Source organism: Panthera tigris, chromosome C1 (assembly GCF_018350195.1).
Source record: "Panthera tigris isolate Pti1 chromosome C1, P.tigris_Pti1_mat1.1, whole genome shotgun sequence".
Lineage (NCBI taxonomy): Eukaryota > Metazoa > Chordata > Mammalia > Carnivora > Felidae > Panthera > Panthera tigris.
Genome location: NC_056667.1, coordinates 140,650,527 through 140,666,193, shown reverse-complemented (window position 1 = coordinate 140,666,193; position 15,667 = coordinate 140,650,527). Strand labels below are relative to the sequence as shown.

General features: G+C 39.2%; 1 long non-coding RNA gene and 1 other non-coding gene across 2 annotated transcripts in view; both read left to right on the top strand.

The window, feature by feature from the left end:
- The window catches only part of LOC122240922, a 50,071-nt gene that overhangs the window by 11,909 nt on the left and 22,495 nt on the right, over positions 1-15,667 (top strand). The window contains exons 2-3 of the long non-coding RNA XR_006220719.1: positions 1,627-1,755; positions 1,969-2,081. This is a non-coding gene — a long non-coding RNA (uncharacterized LOC122240922). The remainder of the gene's footprint in view (positions 1-1,626; positions 1,756-1,968; positions 2,082-15,667) is intronic.
- TRNAQ-UUG lies at positions 11,352-11,436 on the top strand. The gene has a single exon. It is a non-coding gene; the product is annotated as a tRNA-Gln (tRNA).

Sequence of the window (15,667 nt, the reverse complement as noted above, 5' to 3'; positions counted from 1 at the left end):
GCCTATGAACTTACCTTGGTGCCTAAGGTAACGAGTCATCCCCTGCCCAACCCTTAGTGCATACTACCCAAGATGTTTCTGGGGAGCTGAGAGAAGATACACTTAGAAAAGTTCCTTTAAAGAGGTCCAAAGACTACCAGTCAAATTGCTCTACCTCCTTAGATGAATGCCATGCCACACCTCTCTGCCCCCAATCTCTTCATCGGTCCATCATGGTGTGCAGTGTCTCCTTTTGGGCCTGTCAGTTACTGGCAGAAAATCCAGCAACACTTTTTTTTTGTAGAGGCAGCCCCTGTTTTGGTTGCTTTTCCAAAATGTTCCAGTACCCATATACCTAAGCAGCTACTAGATACCCTAAAAACATGGTGGAGAGAACTCCACACCTGATTTGGGCTAAGACTGCACTAATCAAGCTTGAGATCTCCTAGGCCAGCACAGTAGTTTAGTGATGTCACTATTACACAAATTAAAAAAAAAAAGACTCTAAAGTAGAATTTCAAATATCTGTTGGAGGATGAGAAGAGGCGTATTAAAATTTTTTTGATATACTCAGTCTCGGCCGAGAGGAAAAAGTATGGAGAAATGTCAGATGGATATGTAGAGAGGGGAGAAAAGGAAAGGAGGGAAGAAAAACAAATTCTAAGACATCACATACATATCTGATTATACTTTAAAAAGACTGGATTTGAATAGCAAGGGATTGTAGGAAAATTCTATTCTTTGGCCACAGTATGAAAACTAAAACATAAATTATATCATTTATTGATTATATTTTGCAATCTTGGAAAGAGAAGGAAAAAGCAAGAGGAAAAGAAAAGGGTGGAGTTCAGTGAATTACAAAATATGTCAATAGAAGACATCTTTAAGAACACTTCCAGTAAGACCACGAAATTATATTACAGGAATGCGTCATCCACCCTAAGATCTCCATATGGACTTGTACGGAAATAAAGGCAATAATGGAAATTGAGGTCATTCCCTTCAGCCTGATTTAAAACAATTGGAGAGAAATTCTGATGCATGCCATAGAACAAAGTTAAAGAAATAAAATACGTGACATTCTACTCATTCATTCAATAAATGCTTTCAAATCTTCAGGTGGAATGCTGCCAAGTTTTACAGGGCCAGTGAGCAGGTTGGGGGCAATGTAGAACAATGGGAAATATATAGAAAAGTGAAAGATTTAATTGTTTTATATCAAAAAGCTTTTAGGAAGTGAATGTGACACTGAAACTGACGTTGGATTTCCCATAGGTACATGGTGTGATAGTCATTAGTAATGCCCACTAAGTATTTCTGCTTCTCCACCTTCTGGCAGCATGTAGCATTAAATTCTATGGTTTTCTGGTGTTTGGTGGGATCACGTGATTGTTTCTGGCCAATAAGATGTGAGCAGAAATTATTTGTTATCTCAGAGTCAAGCATTTGATTGCTGATGTTCCAGAACTCTTTCCCTTTGGCACGGAGAAAAATGTTTGAGATGGTGGCTGCTTTATCACCTGGATTCCTGATTGATTCCTGATGTTATGTAGCATGAACAAAATATAAACTGTTATTGTTTTAAGTCATTGAGATTTTGAGGTTGTTCATTACTGTTAGCATAACTTGATCTTTCCTGATTTATAGGAAGAAGTGATCTCATATGGGTATTAAAGCAAAGGATGACTTCAGAAGGTTGGGGGCCTAAGGACATTCAGATGCAAAAGTTAAGACAAGAAGAAGAAAGGGGAAGAAGAAAAGAACAAGGAGATGGAGGTAATGATTAATGTACTTAATATCTTCCTTCTCTCCCCATCCCACCTCCTTACAAAACACAGTTCCCCAAACCTGCCTCTGATCTGCCTTCTGAGGTTATTTACTGGTACTCCCCCATATGCATTTATTCCAATCAAACTGTTCCCTACACCTCTGGTAAGTCTTGAAGCTCTGCCTCCTTGTCCCTACCTCTTTCTCTCCCCTGACTTTTAGTGAAACAATCACAGAACTCAGTGTTGGAAACTTAGAGATCACCTGGTTTGAATTTTACCTGTGTTGTGAATCCCTGCTGTGCTGCCCTTCTTCTGTTGACCTGAAAACTTCAGGTAAGCTTTGACTCATTTTTGCTATTGAGGCCCATAGAATAAGCCTTAACTACACCAGCTTTCAGGAAAAAGGACCGTGATCTATAAAGCTGGAAGAAACAAGCACACATATTTGAAAACAACTTTAAAATATGCTCACTTAAAATTTGCTTTTTAAATATTTTTTCAAGTAGGTTCAAAAATATTAAGTTCAGAGTGATCTTATCTTGATAAAGGAGGGATATGTTATAAATATATATGAAAAGAAAGTCCAGAAAGATGTACATACTAATGCCAAATATCTGCATGATGAAGTTATGGGTACTTCCTAACTTCTTTTTGTTTTTTGTTTTGTATTTTATACATTTTTTCCAAATACATATGTATTATTTGTGAAATGAATGAAAAAAGTTATGACTCATATACACATATTCAAAGGCATTAATTTGATTGACAAGACAAAGAGACTGTTAAAGAATACCTACTAAATCATAACTAGAACAGAATATTAAGGTTTTATAAATACCTAAGAAAACTGAGTATTGTGTATCTTACCAGGTAAATGGGACATAGGACTAATAATCTTTCCAAGGAAAATGAGATTAGTCATAATGTGATCAAAGTCAAAGCCAAACCATAGTTCATAAATTTATGCTGAGGTTGCCTGGCATACATGGTTGCTTTTGGATAACTCTCCAGGGCACTTGCTGTATATGACAAATCTTGACCTTAACCTCCACATAAATATTTAATTCTTCACAAATGTTTACAGAGGATATACTTTATGTTAAGTATTATGCTGTATACTAGGTGGGAATATGAAGATTGATAAAACATGATCTCAAAGAGTTCATAATTTCCTATTTGGAAAATCATCAAGCAGGCTTGATTCTTCATGTGGAAGTTTTTGAGAGGAGTTTAGTTAAAGGCACACTACGCCCATTGTCTTTCCATGTCCTCTGACAAGATGAAGGGAGAATCTACCAGGAAGATAATTGGTCTTAGCATCTTCAGTTCTGATAACACTGACAAGGGCAGCTGCTGCCTGCTGCCACCAAGACTGGTGACTGCTCACGAAGTATTAGGTATAATTAGGTGAGTACATCCTTCTTTAAAAAAAAAAAAAGCTCTATATCATCAGAAACAGCTTTACTTTTGTAGGAGGAAATAATTTCCTCCTTCTCTGCCTTTGTGTTCTGCTCAGTTGCTGTGGGCAAGATCTTTGTGTCTCCTTCCACTCACCATCCCTTCTTTTAGTACAACAGATGGGGCTGAAGGAAGGAGAGAAATCGAGCATATCTCCCAGATCTTCTTTCCCCACGGTTACCAAGCACCACTAGTGAGAGAAGTCCTATCTTTCTCTCACCAATTTCATCTAGTCCATTTCCATGTCCTGTGGTCTCTACCTCCAAAACAAAATGGTGGCAGAGATTGTTAGATGATTATCAAACCAGGTTCCTTTTCTATCTGGACACAATCATAGACTACATTTCTCTGCCCCTTCGGCAGTTAGGTGCATGCACTATGTGGCTAGGTTCTAGTTAATAGAGTGTGGGTTAATTTGATGTATATCAGTTTCAGAATAGAGCCATAAAAATCTCCAACAAGTAGTCAATCATTTGCATCTGATGACTAAATGGTAACTTTTGTGGCCCTAGAGGAAAGTATAGTCAAGAGGTGGAAGGAGCCTCATTCTCTGTGGGACCAGATAGAGAGAAGAACACCAGTCAGGAATACCAGCCAAAGTTCTACTGTGTTAAGGCACAGAGATCAGAATTTACTTGTCATCCTAACCAATACACTACCATCAAATTGTGTTAGATCTGCCTCCTTTTTTAAAAATTCTTTTTTATGTTTACTTATTTATTTTGAGATAGAGAGAGCTGGGGAGAGGGGCGGGGGGTGGGGGGAAGAAAAATCCCAAGCAAGCTCTGTGCTGTCAGAGCCCAAGGATGGGACTCAATCTCACAAACTGTGAGATCATAACCTGAGCAGAATCAAGAGTCTGACACTCAACTGACTGAGCCACCCGGACACCCCTACATCTGCTTTCTTCTATCTGTATGCTTCCACCCTAGTCCATGACCCCATAATCTTTTGCGTGGACTATTGCTGTCCTATTTCCGTCCTTCTGCTCTTGCTCCCTACAAGTCATTCTCTGCAAAGCAGCCTGAGTGATCTTTTGAAAGCATACATCAATCAGAACTTGTAACTCCCCTGCTTAAAAACCTATTTCTGTGGCACTGAAAATAACATCAGTCTCTTGATGTTGGTTTCTAACCCCATCCTGTTCTGGTTCTTGTTCACATCTGCAACCTCCCCCACTTTGCTGTAACTTGACTAATTCAAGCTCATTCCCACCACAGGGATTTTTCAGTTACTCTTTCCTTTCTCTGGAACAATCTTTCCATTCATCATCTTCCTTGTATTCAAATCTCAACTTAATTACTACACTCTTAACGAAGCCTTTGTTGCTCAATCTAAAGTAGCCTCCTGTCACTATTTTGGGGTAGGATCCTATTTTTTAATGGTCAGGTTTATTGAGATATAATTTACATATGGAAAGTCACTTTTTATAAGGTATACTACTCTATGAATTCTGACAAATGCATACAACTGTGTAACCACCACAATTAATATGTAGAACATTTTCATCACCCCAAAAATTTCCCTCTATATTATCCTAGTTTAAGTCTCTGCATTAAATTTGTTGCAATCTAATATTCTCTCTTGTTTATGTATTAATTTATAATTTCAGTCATTTGTTTTGTTATTCGTTATGTTCTGCTAGAATATAGGTCCACGAAAGCAGGGGTCTTACCTCCTGGTTTGCCTCTGTATCTACAGTACCAAGAATAGTAGCCGGTATGTCACAGACTCTGAAAAATATTTAAATATTTGTGGAAGGAAGGAAGAAAGGAAGGAAGGGAGGGAGGAAGCAAGAGAGAAGGAAGGACCTCTTAGAGTCTTTATATTTTCATTTGTCTTTGGGATATGTAATACCACCTTCTGAGAGTACTGGTGAGAACCATAGGATGTGTGGACTCTGAAAGCCCTAGCACCATGCTGGCATCCTGTAGTGTTCAGTATATAGAATTCCTGTTACATTTGAAGTCAGTTCACCAGTCTTCCTTGGCTTGTTTGGCACTTTCCATAGGACTGGTCTTCTTATTTTTCCTTTTTGCTATTTTCTTCAGTGGTGCTGCCCTCCACTGGTGCAGGGCCTCTCAGTCACTTTAGCACATGTGTCTTTCACAGGACCCGTACTATATACGGAGCAAAATAAGGAATTGTCTGTTGTCTCTGGTCTCTGTGGCTCCAGTAACCCAGCAAACTGAGCAGCTCACCTTGCTCTGAGGTTCTTGGGTTCTTGCAAGGATTTACTCCCCTCTCTAATCCCCATTTAGTGTTTCACCATAGCCCAGACCTCAAGGGAGTCAGCCCCCTACCAATCCTGACATCCTTTTCTGAGGGACCACTGCCCACAGTGATGCTCATTTACCTTTAGGTTGTGGCTGTCAGATTTCTTATGACATTCAAGTGAAAACATTTTGTCACTACTCTCTAGGTCCCATCTCAAGGGGACTTTTATCTGCATACACTGGAGACCTTTGTTTTAATTCTTAGCCAATTTGTGGTGGGGACAAAGTCCAGAGCACAGACTTTTTGCTGTAAGTAAAACAGAGATATCTTTAAAAATATACAGCATCTTACCAGGATGTTCCCTCTAACATTGTGTGTAAGAAGACCAATTAGAAGCAATCATGATGTCAATAGACAAAGAAATGTTTAAATAACTAGTGGGGTGTCTGTATCATAGAATACTGGGAAGCAGTGCAAAGGATGAGAAGGAAGAACTCCAAGATTCAAAAGGGACATTTTTTTAAATTAGTATTATTCGAGTACTTACATGGTAAAGTAGTCAGTGAGTAACTAAAATTAAATTAATATAGAAATGTTAAAAAAAACCCAAAATTTATTAGATCTATTATCTAGTTTGAAACCTGGCAGAGAGCTCGGGGAACCTCTTTCTAACATCCTTACGTAGAGGGTACATCCTCAATGCAGAAACATAGGCCCAGGGACATTAAACTGTCTTGGCTTATCAAGGTCATATTTATCAGAATCTGGACTAAGATCCAAGTCTGTTGATTCTTGTTCACACATAATTAATAAAGTCAATGTGTGGGAAATTTCTTTTTTCCTTTCTTTATACCTGTGTAATACATTGTCACTGCATAGCCAATGCTCTGAGACATTGATGGCCTTAGGATCAAGTGGAGGCTGGCACATATATCATGCTTGAAAAGGAAGATAACATTGCCTATAATGGGGCTGAAACATGGTAACTCATCACAACAAGCTCACTACCAGTTGGATTTTTTAAACAAAGGATTATCTTTAAACACTGTTGGTATTTGGATGAGAGAATGTTGGTAGGGCCAGAATGTTCCAAGCAAAGAGAAGCATACACATGGAAGTTCAGAAAATGAAACAGCTGAGTCCTCTGGAGAACAGCAAGTTCTTTAGCATAGCCGGGGAAGGGAGCTCAGGAGGATGGGGAAGTGGTCAAGAAGGGCCAGAGGGGAGCACAAGACAAGTCTTTGCAAACCTGAAGAGTTTGAGCATTATTCTGGAAGTAGAGGACAGTTCTTAAGGACCAAGAAACTGTCTACGACATGTTTCTTTCTTTAGTTACTTCAACCTGCAAGACTCTTTTCAGGAGACCCCTTGTTCATAAACTTCTATGACTCCCCAGACTAGTCAAGTGCATTTATTTGAGAGATTTAAGAACAACAATCTGTTTTAAAGAAAGGGACCTTTTAATCTAATGGCAAAGTGTGTGTGTATGTTTGTGTGTGCATGTGTGAGCATGTGTGTGTGTATTACCATATATTTGGTGTATCTTGACATTAGGTGTTATTCGGAGAATAAATAAATTAAATACACACACACAGAAACGTATACATATTTTTGTTTATAATGTTTATTTTTTATTTTTTTAATGTTTATTTATTTATTTATTTAAAATTTTTAATGTTTATTTTTGAGAGACAGAGAAAGACAGAACATGAGTGGGGGACAAGTAGACAGAGAGAGGGAGACACAGAATCCGAAGCAGGCTCCAGGCTCTGAGCTCTCAGCACGCAGCCTGACACGGGGCTCAAACCCACAAGCTGTGAGACCGTGACCTGAGCTGAAGTCAGATGCTTAACCCCCTGAGCCACCCAGGTGCCTCTATAATACTTATTTGAGAGAGAGAGCATGAGCGGAGGAGGGGCAGAGAGAGAGAGAGGGAGAGAGAATCCCAAGTAGGCTCTGTGACATCAGCACAGAGTCCAATGTGGGGCTCAATCTCATGAAATGTGAGATCATGACCTGATCCAAAATCAAGAGCCAGGTGCTTAACCAACTAAGCCACCCAGGTACCCCATATACATATTTAAAAATAATTGATGGGACACTTGGGTGGCTCAGTCAGTTAAGTGTCTGACACTTCATTTCGGCTCAGGTCACGATCTCATGGTTTGTGAGATCGAGCCCCATGTCGGGCTGTGCGCTGATGGCTTGGGATTCTCTCTCCCTCTCTCTCTGCCCCTCCCCTTCTTATTCTCTGTCTCTCTCCCTCCCAAAATAAATATTTAAAATAAAATAAAATAAAATAAAATAAAATAAAATAAAATAAAATAAGATAAAATAAAATAAAATAATTGTTTACCCATGCTTCAAAAGCACATGGGTATCTAATGCATACCATTAAGTTTGAAAGTCCTCATCCATAGAGACAGATTGTAGCCCTTAAATCTCTCTTATATAGAAATTCCACAGCTGCTACAAAAGAAAAAATTAAAAACCAGTATATTCATAGAAGGACTAAAACCAGGAAAAAATGCTATCATCAAGCAGAAATTTTGAAAAATTCTGAAGAGAAACAGATGTGGTTAGCTAAGTAGAGGAAAATGCATTAGCAGGAAAGTATTTCTATTAAAGGTGGGATTAGTTCCAGGATTGCTCTGAATGCATAGCAGTGGCTGTAACAAATAGAAAAGATCCCTCCAGTAATCATTAGTGTGATTGGGGAAGCATCCAGAATTCTCAACTAAGTCAACTCTGTCCTAGCTGGAGGAAGACAGCAGAACTGTTCCTGCCTAGCTAGAGCAGTGAGGGTGGGCACTTGGGCCAGAGGCAGGGCTGCACCCTGGGTGACTTTTTACCCTCAGGAGGGAAGAGGAACTGGTATTTACAGAAGATAAGCTATGTAACATCTCAGTAGGCATTGGATTGTACCCCTTCCCAGAAATAACTGGTACAGAGTTGTTTAACAGAGGCAGAATTCTCAGACAGACACACATGGGATCTCAAAGACACAGATGAACTACAAACCATTTTACCATTAAGGTAAAAATCACAACTGTGAAATAGAAACACTGAACTCAACTAACAGAACTAACATCTGAGGAAGCTGAATTTATAGAGATAAGAGTGGATTGTAACCATCAAACAAGAACAAAATATTATGTAAGAGAACCAGTGAATGATGACGGTAATGATAAGTATGATCATTGAAATGAAAACTCAGTAGATGAGCTGAATAGCAGAATTGACACAATTAAAGACTGAATACAAGCTGGAAGGTTGAAAAGAGAAATTATCTCAGAACCCAATGGAAAAGGACAGAAATGAAAAGTATGAGAAATGTTGAGGTATGATTATTGATCATTTGTATTTCTAGTTCTGGAACTTCTTTGTTTATGCTAGGCTGAACCACTAAAAGCTGGTCAAGTTTTAAGGATTGACAAGAAGGTTGACAGAGACTTGGCTGAGGTTACCTTCCCACAACGTCAAGTACACAATGTTGCAGACATGCTTCTTTCCAGTGCTCCTCCTGGCTGTGGAAGCATGCCCAAGATTTATAATCTGGGCTACCTGTAAGAATGTGGAATTCTTCAGATTAGGATATCCCAGTTCTTGGGCCTTTTATCCCTTTTTGGCTTGGGGAGATGGAAATAAAGATCAGAAATGTCAGCACTCATGAATTCTCTTATGATCATACAAGGGATTTCAAGTATCACAATGATATATGTTTCAGTATGTTTCAATTAACATTCCTTGGACCCACTCAGAGTTTCAGTGCTAGAGACCTGCATATTGCTTTTCACACAACCTTTGCCGTTTTTCACTGGGTGTTGATATTTGCCATCTTTTTTTTTTTCAATGTTTGTTATTTATTTTTGAGAGAGAGAGACAGAGCATGAGTGATGGAGGGGCAGAGAGAGAGGGAGGCATAGAATCCAAAGCAGGCTCCAGGCTCTGAGCTGTCAGCACAGAGCCCAATGTGGAGCTTGAACCCACAAACTGTGAGATCATGACCTGGGCCGAAGTCAGATGCTTAACCGACTGAGCCACCCAGGTGCCCTGATATTTGCCATATCTAAACATACTACATACATCTATGTTTCCCTTCCCTCCACCAGAAAAAAACCTATTATTCAAAATTTTGCTCCCTCTTTCATCATGAAACTTTCCTTTAGCCTACCCAGGTAGAATTACTTTCTCTCAGGGCACCTGGGTGGCTCAGTCAGTTAAGCGTCTGACTCTTGATTTTGGCTCAGGTCATGATCTCATGGGGTTTGTGAGTTCAAGCCCCACATGGCACTCTGTGCTGAAACTGCAGAGCCTGCTTGGGATTCTTTCTCTCCCCTGCTCAAGCCACACTCTCTCTAATTATAAATAAATAAATAAATAAATAAATAAATAAATAAATAAACTACTAACTAAAAAAACCCAATTTATTTCTCTTAGACTTTCTTTACAAGAGTTCATCCTTATGATAACAACATTTTCTGAATCAAAAATGAATTCACAACATATCATTGGCACATGTTAAGGTTTGTTTGAAAACAACCCTGTTCTGCAAAAGTTCTGCCACAAACATAATTGCTGTTCCATCGGATTCATAGGTGTGGCTTGGAAGATAGCACCTTCAACCTGAGAAGCATAACAAACATAATAATGATAATTTGTGAGAGAGATAGTATGGTACTGAGAAGAAAAGAGATTTAAAGTCAGATAAATTAGCTTTGTGACCCTGAACATGTTGCTTTATCTCACCGAACTTCAGTCCACTTGTCTGTAAAATGTGGGTAAATATGCTCTTTGCAGGATTCCTGGGAGTGCGCTAACATATAAGAATGACTTCCAGTATGAGGTACACAACCCACACCCAGTGATGCTAATTTCCTTGATGCTTTATGGCACATTTTTCAAAGAAGTTATCATCAAGTATTACACTGAAGTATCACAATCCAGATAACATTCTTAATTTTGGAAAATTAGTTAGGGTCCACAACAAGTAGCCCCTGAAGATTTTATTTACAGATTAGAGTAAAACGTGAATCCATACTTTAAAAGGTCTTCTCTTTAAGTTGTCATTATCCTTACATCCCGCCCCCCCCCCCCCACCAAAACAGCAGGAAGGAGATGGCAGCAAGATTGCAAATTAATGGCAACTGAATAACTTCAAATTCCTTCTTCCTCCCTTGTTCCCACGGTCCTGCTGTCCTACTCTCCCTCCTTCTTCCTTTTCCCTCTTCCCTGGCCTCCCCTTCTTCTCTTCTGCTTGTTCTCTTTCTCTCTGTGTCTCTCATATATGCACACATACAGAGACACAGAAACACACAAGAGACACACACATAGACACACAGACACAGACACACACAAAGAGACACAGAGACAGAGACACAAAGACACAGACACACACACACACACACACAGACTGCTTGGGGAAATAAAGAGAAAGAAGCTGTTCTAAGAGACAGTAACGCATTCAGGGACTTTCCAAGTGGACTTTCCTCTCTTTCTTTCCCTTTTCCGTGTTCGTCCTTCCTAGCAAGTCAGAAATGTGCATGGCAGGATGTGAGGGGTGGGGGTGTCCTGAAGAGCACTCTAACCACTGGCCGGTCCCCTTCTTTGTCAGAGATTCTCCAAATAAGAAGAGATTGGGTGGATGGAAGAGGAGGCTTTTGAAGGAAAGAGAAAATCACTGTAACCCGGGGAGAGGAGGAGAGGAGGCTCAGAATGCCTGCAGACATTGCTGTTCCTTTTTCTTAGTTAACACCACTTAACTGCCAACTGCTACCTGCTGCATTCACATCTTGCTATTTTTTAAAAAATGCCAAATTCTCATTTCTATCACTCTTCCTGGTGTGCTTGTGGATGAATGGTTATAGAAGTTCATATGTAAAAGTGGCCAACATTACTCCTTTATTAAAATTGAATGTTTCTCGGGGCGCCTGGGTGGCTCAGTCGGTTGAGCATCTGACTTTGACTCGGGTCATGATCTCATGGTCTGTGGGTTCAAGCCCCACGTCAGGCTCTGTGCTGACAGCCCAGAGCCTGGAGCCTGCTTCTGATCCTGTGTCTCCCTCTCTCTCTGCCTCTCCCCCATTCTCACTTTGTCTCACTCTGTCTCTCAAAAATAAATAAATGTAAAAAAAAATTTTTTTAATTGAATGTTTCTCAAAATAGCCAATATGGTTACTATAAAGGAAATATAATGACCACCTTATACACATCCTTCCGCTTCTTGCTACCTTGGCTCTCCTTTTGCATAGGATGAATTCCACTTTATTTTTGTAATTATTTGTCTCTATGTCAGCCTTGTTGTTTTGTCTTTTTTTTTTTTTTTTTTTTTTTTTGTGGCTGGTGGGAGGGAATGCTATAGATGGGCAATTGCTTGACTTCTGTCTACATTATGACTTTAAAAGCAATATTTGCCTAACTAACAAGCAGATGGTTTTCTCTTCTTCTTGTCCATTGGTTTTCAAATGATGAGACTTTGCCTTTAGATACTCTCCATCCACATCAAAAGTTTCACTGTTAATGAAAAAGCCTTGCCTTTTCATGTCTCTTTATGTTTGTGTAGTGGTGTATAATTCAGAAGAACAGTAACTACAACTGGAATTATTCACATTGTCATGGGAAGTTTTATTACTACAAAATTGTGTCTAGGTAGTGTCTCTTTTATGATGGGATTTTGGCTTCTCCTGAACAATTAATCACTTGAGTCATTTCTGCCTCTGTGTTGCAATAGCACATGGGATGACACATTTGTACTATACACAGTATGATATTCTTATACTTACTTATCTGTCTCCTCCATGTAGACTGTGATGGGTATGAATGTTTTAAGAACTTTTAATACGTAATACCAGCTTGTCCTCTAGAAAGGTTTGCGCTAATGTATACACTATCTTCAGTATGAGTTTCATTTTACCTCTATTCCAACAAACACTGGATAGCATAATTTTTAAAATCTTTGCTAACTGAGTAGAGCAGAATTGGCATCTCCTTATTATTTAAATTTACATCACATTGATTACTTTTGAGATGAAACATTGAACCATATGTTTTATATAGTAATGGCTATTTGTGTTTTGAACTAATCCTATTTTGAGGTTGATCCAATTTTGTTATTTTATTATGATGTGCCCCACCCACCCCAACCTCCTACCCCGTGCTATTCAGCACTTCTGGGGATTATGATGCTTATTTCGCAAAACATTGCACTATGGTATTCTGATTAAATTACCTCATGGGAAGATACTATTAATGCCATAACATTTTCCTGGAAAATGGTAGCGCTGAATCAGTTCTTCATAGTTATCTCTGCCCAGTTACACTACTTCTGAATTACACATCACTACCAGTAAGTCCAATAAAAATTTATTCCAGATGACCTATCACTAATAAATCTGGAGAAAATTTGAAAAGTCCCTGGGAGTCAGTGGAAAATTACCTTTTTATGCTAGTAAAATTTTATAGTACATTTTGTATCTTTGTGTTGAAGAATCTTATCAGGGAAAGAGGAAAGGGATTTAGAAAATGGTTAGGGAGTTTTTCAATGTTTGATTTCATGTGAATTTTAATACTTCCCTATTAATGACAATAGTGATGATGAAACTAACAGTATAGCTAAGACGTATTGAGTGTTTAAAAGGTGATGAGCATTATTCTACAGGTTTTACACATTTTAACAGATTTATTCTTTACTACTTACCCTACCCATCTCCACCCTACTCAGTTTCCTGGGAGGCTGAGGTTTACAGACAATATTATTGCAGTCTCTTGCCATCTGGCTTTCAGGGTGTCTGGCAGGTGGGAAGAATGAGGAAGGAGATTGGAGGGAGTCAGGAGGAGAGAAGTTGGGGTATATATTTCCTGGCTTCCTTCCTGCCAGTTTGAGGCAGTGTTTGGCATCCTCTACTAGAGGATGCACCCTTGTTCTGTGACTCTCTGCACGCAGCTACGCTCTGGATGTTGGTAACTTGTTCCTCCCTTTGTGCCTCTTGTGATAACGGTGCTCTCGCCAAACCTTTACAGCCAGTCCCTTTATTAAACCTCCACCATTATCCTCCTGGGGTTCACCATCTCTTCCCTGCCAGGATCCTGGTTGATACATTTGATTGATAATTTATGGAATTCTTAGTTATAAATAATCCTCCTCAGAATCTTAATGACATCTCTTCATTGCTTCAAGCTTCTAGTGTTATTGAAAACTCTGATAATATTTTGATTCCTGAATTTCTATCTTTCCAACCCCAGAATCTTATTAAATCTTCTCTTTGTCCCTGGTATTGAGAAATTACACAAAGTTGTCTTTCTTTTTATTTTAGAAAATATTTTTGTTGGATCACCTGGGTGGCTCAGTTAGTTAAGCTCCAACTTAGGCTCAGGTCATGATCTCACAGTTCTCAAGTTTGAGCCCCACATCAGGCTCTGCATTAACAGCATGGAGCTTGCTTGAATCCTCTGTCTCCCTCTCTCTCTGCCCCTCCCCAACTCATGCAAGCAGGCATGTGCTCACTCTCTCTCTCTCTCTCTCTGAAAAACATTAAAAAAATTATTTATTAAATATTTTTTCTTTTCTTTTATTTATTTTACTTATTAAAAAAATTTTTTTTAATGTTTATTTATTTTTGAGACAGAGAGAGACAGAGCATGAGCATGGGAGGGGCAGAGAGAGAAGGAGACACAGAATCTGAAGCAGGCTCCAGACTGCTGTTAGCACAGAGCCGGATGCAGGGCTGAAACTCATGAACCGCGAGATCATGACTTGAGCCGAAGTCAGACGCTTAACTGACTGAGCCACCCAGGCGGCCCTATTTTATTTATTTTTTTAAGTAAGCTCCACACCCAATGTGGGGCTTGAACTCATGATCCTAATATCAAGAATTGCACACTTTACCAACTGAACCAGCCAGGCACCCATGTGTCTTTCATGAGAAACTTTTTTCACTATGGTGTTGGACAATGTGTTCTAAGAATCTGGAAGTTTATGGTCTTGTGTATTGGGAATTTTTCTTTTTCTTTTTCTTTTTTTTTGTAAGTTTTTTCATTTTGAAGGAGGGTGCTGAGTGAGGGAGGAGCAGAGAGAGAGAGAATCCCAAGCAGGCTCCATGCCACCATCAGTGCAAAGCCAGTGTGGGGCTGTGAGATCATGACTTGAGCTGAAACCAAGAGTCAGATGCTCAACCGACTGAGCCACCCAGGTGCCCTTGGGAATTTTTTTTGATTACTTTGTTGCTGATTTTCTCCTCTGTGTTTCCCAAGTTCTCTCTTTCTAGCATTCATATTACTGTGGATTAGATGTTGGAACTCCTTGTTTTACCCTATCGTTTTCCTGATCTTTTGTCTTTTTCATTTTTTTGTCTTTTTTATTTACTTTCTGAACAATTTACCTCCCTTTATCTTTCAGCACTTCTACTGAGTTTTTCCATTTCTACCATCATTTTTTTTTTTTTTAATTTCCAAGGTCATTTTTTTTTTCCCCTGGAATAAACCATTTTAAAACTAAGTATTTATATTTCATGGATATAATAACTCCTTTAAACTGTATGAGGATATTGGTTATGTTGGATTTTGAAGTTTTCTTTTCCCTGCTTGGTGTCTGTTTCTTCCAAGTTCCTTTTGTTATTGGTTTTCATCATTGTTTTTAATATCAATTACCTCCTCAATTTCTGGCAACCCTTGAACGTTTGCCCTATTTAAACACTGGAAGTAAAAACATGAATGGAAGCCCTGAGTGCATGTGTGAGTCTTGTAGGTCATGATCTGGCTGAGGTGTATTATTCGGAAATCCATCAAGGTCAGTGTCTTTAGGCCTGTGCTCTTAGATTGGTCCTGTTTTTCAGATAAGGATCTTCCGATGACTTGTCTGGAAGGTATAGCCTGGCTGCCATATCTGGGGGCTGTATGGGGAGAGAAAGCCAGGGTCTCATCATTAATTATGGAAGTATCCACTTAATCCCCTGTCTTTAGTACATTGCTTCCACTCTCCATTATAACTGATTTTGTCCTGTCCAGAGATCCTCTGTTCTGCCCTCTTCAAAGAAAACAAACAAACAAACAAACAACAAAAACACATTCCAGTCTTCTGTAGGGGGAGGGAAAGAGCAGTGTCCAAATTGATCAGGATTAGGGAGTTGATCTGGGAGTTATGATGATTCCTCAACATACTTTCAATCAATCCTCACATTCTTCCCACATTTACAAGTATATGGTACTATCAATTCCTGAGTTTTTTTCTTTTTTCTCTACAATGTAAT